Genomic DNA, 7,506 nt, shown 5'->3' with positions numbered 1-7,506 from the left:
ATTTTTTCAACTTTTTTATTATAATAATTATATAATTACATTTATAATAATTTATTCTCACGCTATATCTTTGAAAAGAAATAAAGTAAGTGAATCGTTCGATCTTTTAAAAATAAAAGTATAGAATGCAATAAATAAATAAATAAATGACAAAATATCATTAAAAGATTTCTAATATATTAGAAATAATATAAATAAAAGAACATTGAATATATGTTTAATTTATTAATTTATAAATATTACAGTCTTATTATACATCCAAATTTTTTTGGAACTAAATTTAATCAAGTTAGTTTTAGTCTAATAGAAATTAGTATCATTAGTGAGAGTATGTTAGAATGCTCTAACTTTCTACTAATGCAAATATTCGTATCTTGTACTCTTTAATATGATTACCTTTTTTTTTACGTGTTTCTTTTTCATTGTCATTTTTTTCTTCTGGTTGTAATTGTTATTGCGATTTTTTAGCTTTTCCTTCCTCTCTTCTTATTGGCTTTACAACATTATCTATTTTTTCTTTTTTTTGATTGATTTTTTTATTTTTATTCTTATTAATAGAGTAAAATAAGAAGAATTGTAAGAGAGTGAAACAAGAAACAGAAAATGAACAGGAAAAAAAGAAGATGATGATAAAGAAAAAGAAGAGGAGGTGGAGTTTTGAGTTATGCAGAATAGTACCGAAATTTTTTAACTATGACACAAGAAGTTTTGCAATTTTGACATCAAAATTTTTTAATCATGACACAGATTCTTGTTAAAAGGGTGAAATAAGAATTACGAGAATGTTAGAAGAAAAAGAAGAATGATGATAACGACGACGACAACGACGGCGACGATGACAATGACGACGACGAGGAGAAGAAGGAGGAGGAAGTTTGAATTATGTAGAATTTATTAGAAAATAGTACTAAAACTTTTAAACTATAACACAAGAAATTTTTTAATTTTGACACCAAAATTTCTTTACCGTAGCATAGAAATTTCTTAACCGTGTTATTTTTAACTAAATGATGTGTTTTTCTTATCATTGAATAAGTTGAGTGGTATTGAATTCATATATAAAATTTAGTCATTTATGTGTCATTCACAACACAAATTGATGTATTTTTTGTTCTAAAACATATGTGAATGTATTTTGTTGGTTAAGTGAGGTAAAGTTTGAACCTGTGATTCTTTAAATATTTTTTGCATCGTTTACCAAAAATTTCTGTGTCATTTCTAACCAAATATTATGTTTTGTTATCACTGAATTGATTGTATGGTATTAAACTAAAGAAAAAGAAAAGAAAGAAGAGTTTTGAGTTATGCAAAATTTATCAGAAAATTGTATGAAAATTTTTAACTGTGACATAAGAAGTTTCTCAAATATGACACCGAAATTTTTTAACCGTAACACAAATTTTAGTAAGAAGGTAAAAGAGGAAGAAGAAGATGATGAATATCAGAAAATAGCACCAAATTTTTTTAACTATGACACAAGAAATTTTTCAATTTTGACTCTGGAATTGCTTAATCATAATATAAAATTTTTTTAACCATGTTATTTTTAACTAAATGATGCATTTTTTTTATCATTAAACTAGTTAGTGGTATTGAATTTATATATTAGGTTTAATCATTTATGTGTCATTCATAACACAATTTGATGTATTTTATTTTTAAAAAAATATATTTAAATATATTTTGTTGGTTCAATGAGTTAAGATTTTTAATGTGATTCTTTAAATATTTTTTGTGTCATTTATCAAAAATTTCTATGTCATATCTTATTAGATGTTAGGTTTTATTAATTGATTGTGTGATATTAAACTAAAAAAAAAGAGAGAAAATGAGTTTTGAGTTATAAAATTCTTTTTAAAAAGTACTATCAAAATTTTTTAATCGTTAAACACAAAAATTTTTAATTCTTTTCTCTTTTAATCTTTCTTGTTCTAAGAAACATAACTAAGGTAGAAGAAGAAACAGAGGTCATCAAATAGAGGTCATCAAATTAGAGGAATAACATAAAAATTATTTGTTTGAGTTTACATTATATACCAATTATTTGGATCATTTACATATTTATCCATACAAAATTAAAACATCATCGATGTGATTTAGAAAAATACTAGGTGACTAGTATCTTTTTGAATATGTTGGTGTGAATTAATGTTAGTTAAGAATTGACAAAAAAAAATCATAGTTGGCCTCTAAAATTTTGGTAAAAATCATTAAATAAACTATTAGAATAATTTATAAGTCAGTTTAAATTTATTATTTTAATTTAATTAAGGATGTTCGGTGTACCATTGAAAAGAAATAAAGTAAGTGAATTATCCGATCTTTTAAAATGAAAGTATATGCAAAGAGAAAATTTAAAAGACAAAATATATTTAAAAGTTTTCTAATGTATTATAAATAATATAAATAAAAGGACATTGAATATATGTTTAATCTACTAATTTATAAATATTCCAGTCTCATTACACATTCAAGTCTTTTCGATAAGCAAATTCAATTAAATGGACTCAAACTCAACAAAAATCAGTATCATTAGTAAGACCGTATTAGACACGCTCCAACTCTCCTCTAACGTAAATATTTGTATCTCGCACTTTTTAATATGACTACATTCTTTTTCTTCCTGTTCCTTCTTCTTTTTCACGTATTTCCTCCTCATCATCATTCTTTTCTTGCTACTGTTGTTGCTATGTTTTTTTTTTTTTTACTTTTCTCATCCTCTCCCTGGTGGCTTTGCAACATTATTGTGTATTTTTTTTCTTTTTTTTGTTTGATTTTTTTTATTCTTATTAAAAGGATTAAACAAAAAAAATTATAAGAGAGTGAAACAGACAACAGAAGATGAACAAAAAAAGAAGATGATAATGATGATGAAAAAAAAGAGGAGGTAGAGTTTTGGAGTTATGCAAAATTTATCAGAAAATAACACCGAAACTTTTTAACTGTGAAACAAGAAGTTTCACAATTTTAATATCGAAATTTCTTAACTATGACACAAGTTCTTGTTAAGAGGATGAAACAAGAATGATGAGAAGGTGGCTTTGCAACATTATTATGTATTTTTTTTGTTGTTTTTGTTTGATTTTTTATTTTTTTATTTTTATTCTTGTTAAAAGGGTGAAACAAGAAAAACTATAAAAAGGTGAAACAGGAAACAGAAGATGAATAAGAAAAGAAGAAGACGATAATGATGATGAAAAAGAAGATGAGGTAGAGTTTTGATGATGATGATGATTTGATGAGGACAACGACGACGATGATGATGATGAATAGGACAACGACGACGACCACAATGACGATGAGGAAGAGGAGGAGGAAATGGTTTGAATTATGTAGAATTTATCAGAAAATAGCACTGAAACTTTTAAACCATGATATAAGAAGTTTCTCAATTTTTACATCGAAATTTTTTAACTGTGGCATGGAAATTTTTTAACCGTATTATTTTTAACTAAATGATGCACTTTTCTTATCATTGACTAAGTTGGGTGATATTGAATTCATATAAGATTTAACCATTTATGTGCCATTCACAACACAAATTGATGATTTTTTTTTTGTTCTGAAACATATATATTTGAATACATTTTGTTGGTTAAGTGAGATAAGGTTTTGAACTTGAGATTCCTTAAATGTTTCTTGTATCATTTATCAAAATTTTCTGTGTCATTTCTAAGTAAACATTACGTTTTGTTATCACTGAATTGATTGTGTGATATTAAACTAAAGAAGAAGAACAGGAGGAGGAGTTTTGAGTTATGTAGAATTTATCAGAAAATAGCTCGAAAATTTTCTAACCATGACATAAGAAGTTTTTTAATTTCGACACCGAAATTTCTTAACCGTAACATAGGTTTTGGTTAAGAGGGTGAAAGAGGAAGAAGAAGATGAATATCAGAAAATAGCACCAAAACTTTTTAACTATGACATAAGAAGTTTTCAATTTTGACACCCAAATTTCTTAACGATGACATAGAAATTTTTTAACCATGTCATTTTTAACTAAATGATGCACTTTTCTTATCGTTGAACTAGTTAAGTGGTATTGAATTCATATATAAATTAAAGTTTAGCCATTTATGTGTCATTCACAATACAAGTTAATGTAGTTTTTTAGTTGTAAAACATATTTGAATATATTTTGTTGGTTCAACGAGTTAAGATTTTAAATTTGTAATTTTTTAAATATTTTTTATGTTATTTATCAAAAATTTTTATCATATCTAACTAGATGTTAGGTTTTGTTGTTAATGAATTGATTGTATGGTATTAAACTAAAAAAAAAAAGGAGTTTTGAGTAATGCAAATTTTTCAAAAAATAACACTAAAATTTTTTAATCATGATACAAATAATTTTTTTATTGTTCTTTTTTCCTTTCATCTTTCTCATTTCCACAACATAACTAAAGTAGAAGAAGAAATAGAGTTCATCAAATTAGAGGAATAATGTAAAAGTTACTTGTTTAATTTTTACATAATATACCAATTATTTGGATCATTTACATATTTATCCATACAAAATTAAAACATCATCGATGTGATTTAGAGAAACATTAGGTGACCATTATCTATTTAAATATGTTGGCGCGAACTGGTGTTAGTTAAGAATTGACAAAAAAAAAATACATAATATGGCCTAGAGTTTCGGTAAAACCATTAAATAAATTATTAGAATAATATAAAAGTCAATTTAAATTTATTAAATGAATTATTAGAATAATATAAAAGTTAATTTAAATTTATTATTTTTAATTTAATTAAGTCTGACTGTAATTTTTATTTAATAGTTAATCTTTTCAACTTTTTTTATTAATTACATTTATAATGACTTATTCTTTCGGTGTACTTTTGAAAAGAAATAAAGTAAGTAAATAGTCCAATCATTTAAAAGTGAAAGTATACAATGCAAAGAAAAAATTTAAATAACAAAATATCTTTAAAAGTTTTATAATGTATTGAAAATAATATAAATAAAAGGACATTGAATATATATTTAATCTACTAATCTATAAATATTACTGTTTTATTACACATTCAAGTTCTTTTAATAATCAAATTCAACCAAGTAGGCTCATGTTCAACAAAAATCAATATTATTAGTAAGACTGTGTCAGACACCCTCTAACTTCCCACAATTGCGAATATTCGTATCTCGCACTTTTTTAATATGAATACCTTTTTTTTTCGCTTGTTTTCTCTTCATCATCGTTTCTTTCTTGTTGCGGTTTTTTTGTTTCTCCTCCTCCTTTCCCTGATAGCTTTGCAATATTATGAATTTTTTTATTTAATTTTTTTATTCTTATTAAGAGGATAAAACAAGAAGAATTAAAAGAGAGTGAAACAAGAAACAGAAAATGAACAAGAAAAGAAGAAAAAGATGATAATGACGAAAAAGAAGAAGAGGTAGCGGAGTTTTGAGTTATGCAAAATTATCAGAAAATAGCATCGAAATTTTTTAACTGACACAAGAAGTTTCACAATTTCGATAACAAAATTTCTTAATTGTGGTATAGAAATTTGTTAACTGTGTCATTTTTAACTAAATGATGCGCTTTTTTATCATTGAACGAATTGGATGGTATAAGGTTTAGCCATTTATTTGTTATTCACAACACAAACTGATGTATTTTTTTGTTCCAAAATATATTTGAATGTATTTTGTTGGTTGAGCGAATTAAGGTTTTGAACTTATGATTTCTTAAACATTTCTTTTGTTATTTAACTAAATTTTATGTGTTATTTCTAATTAAATATTATGTTTTGTTATCATTGATTTGTGGTATTAAACTAAAGAAGAAGAGGATGAGCTTTAATTTATGCGGAATTTTTCAAAAAATAGCACCGAAACTTTTTAATCAAGACACAAGAAGTTACTCAATTTTGATACCAAATTTTCTTAATCCTGGCATAGAAATTTTTTAGCCATAGTATTTTCAACTAAATGATATACTTTTCTTATCATTAAACAAGTTAGGCATTATTGAATATTTGTCTCTCGCGCTTTTTAATATGAATACATTTTTTTATTTCGTGTTCCTTCTTTTTCTTTTCATGTTTTCTCCTCATCGTCGTTCTTTTCTTGTTGTTGTTGTTACGTTTTTTTTTTCTTTTTCTCCTCCTATCCTTGGCGGCTTTGAAACATTATGTATTTCTTTTTTTTTATTTGATTTTTTTCTAATTTTTATTCTTGTTAAGAGGGTAAAACAAGAAGAACTATAAGAGGGTGAAACAAGAAACAGAAGATGAATAAGAAAATAAGAAGGTGATGATAAAGAAGAAGAAGAAGAGGAGGACGAGCAATTTTGAGTTATGCAGAATTTATAAGAAAATAGCACCAAAACCTTTTAATCATGACACAAGAAGTTTCTCAATTTTGACACCGAAATTTTTTATCTTTGGCATAGAAATTTGTTAACGGTGTCATTTTCAACTAAATGATGTATTTTTCTTATCATTGAACGAGTTGGGTGGTATTGAATTCATATATAAAGTTTAGCCATTTATTTGTCATTCACAATACATTGATGTATTTTTTGTTTTAATACATATTTGAATGTATTTTGTTAGTTGAGCGAGTTAAGATTTTGAACTTGTGATTCTTTAAATATTTCTTTTGTCATTTACCTAAAATTTCTATCATTTCTAACTAAACATTATGTTTTGTTATCACTGAATTGATTGTCTGGTATTAAACTAAAGTAGAAGAGGAAAAATTTTAAGTTATGCAGAATTTTTCAAAAAATAACACCAAAATTTTTTAAATTTTTAGAAAATAGCATCGAAACTTTTTAAATGTGATATAAGAAATTTTTTAATTGCGTGATATTTAACAAATATGAAGACGAGAAAAAAACAGGAAAAGAAGAAATTAAATAAAAAAAGGAGGAAGAAAAAGAGGAGGTGGTTGTGACGAAAAATAAACGAAAAAAAAAGGAAGAAAAGAAGAGAAGCTAGCAGGAGTGTGAAGAAAAGAAGAGACACACAATAAGTGGTGCATGAATATAAAACATGTTATGACAACTTGGTTGAATTTAATTATGTTGCATGATCATAAATTTTTTTTTAATATTATGCCTTTCTTATTATAGTATTATTTAAAAAAATATTTTATAATATTTCTTACATAGAAGTGTATAATCATATTTGATAATTCAAAAAAGGTAAATTAACTTTTAAATAATTATATTAATACAATGATTTATTAGTAGTAGTAGTAGCAGCAATTTTTGGAATCATGACTTTTATCTAATCTCAATTATTATACTGGTCACTTATTTTTCTTTTGGTGACAATACTAACTACTTATTAAACAATACTCTCAATCGGACACTTTTCTCTAGTCCTTTTACATGCCGGTCTAAAATTGATACTTCTTGACCAAACCAGGGCTTTTTAAATAAATATAAATGGAAAAGAACAAGGGGGCAAAAAAAAAAATAAGAATCAAAAAGTAAAGATGAAAAACTGAGCTTTATTTGAAACAAAATAATTAACAAATGAAACTAA

This window comes from Arachis duranensis, chromosome 6, assembly GCF_000817695.3.
Source record: "Arachis duranensis cultivar V14167 chromosome 6, aradu.V14167.gnm2.J7QH, whole genome shotgun sequence".
NCBI lineage: Eukaryota > Viridiplantae > Streptophyta > Magnoliopsida > Fabales > Fabaceae > Arachis > Arachis duranensis.
The sequence above is the reverse complement of the archived record's forward strand: the minus strand, read 5'-3'. Positions refer to the sequence as shown.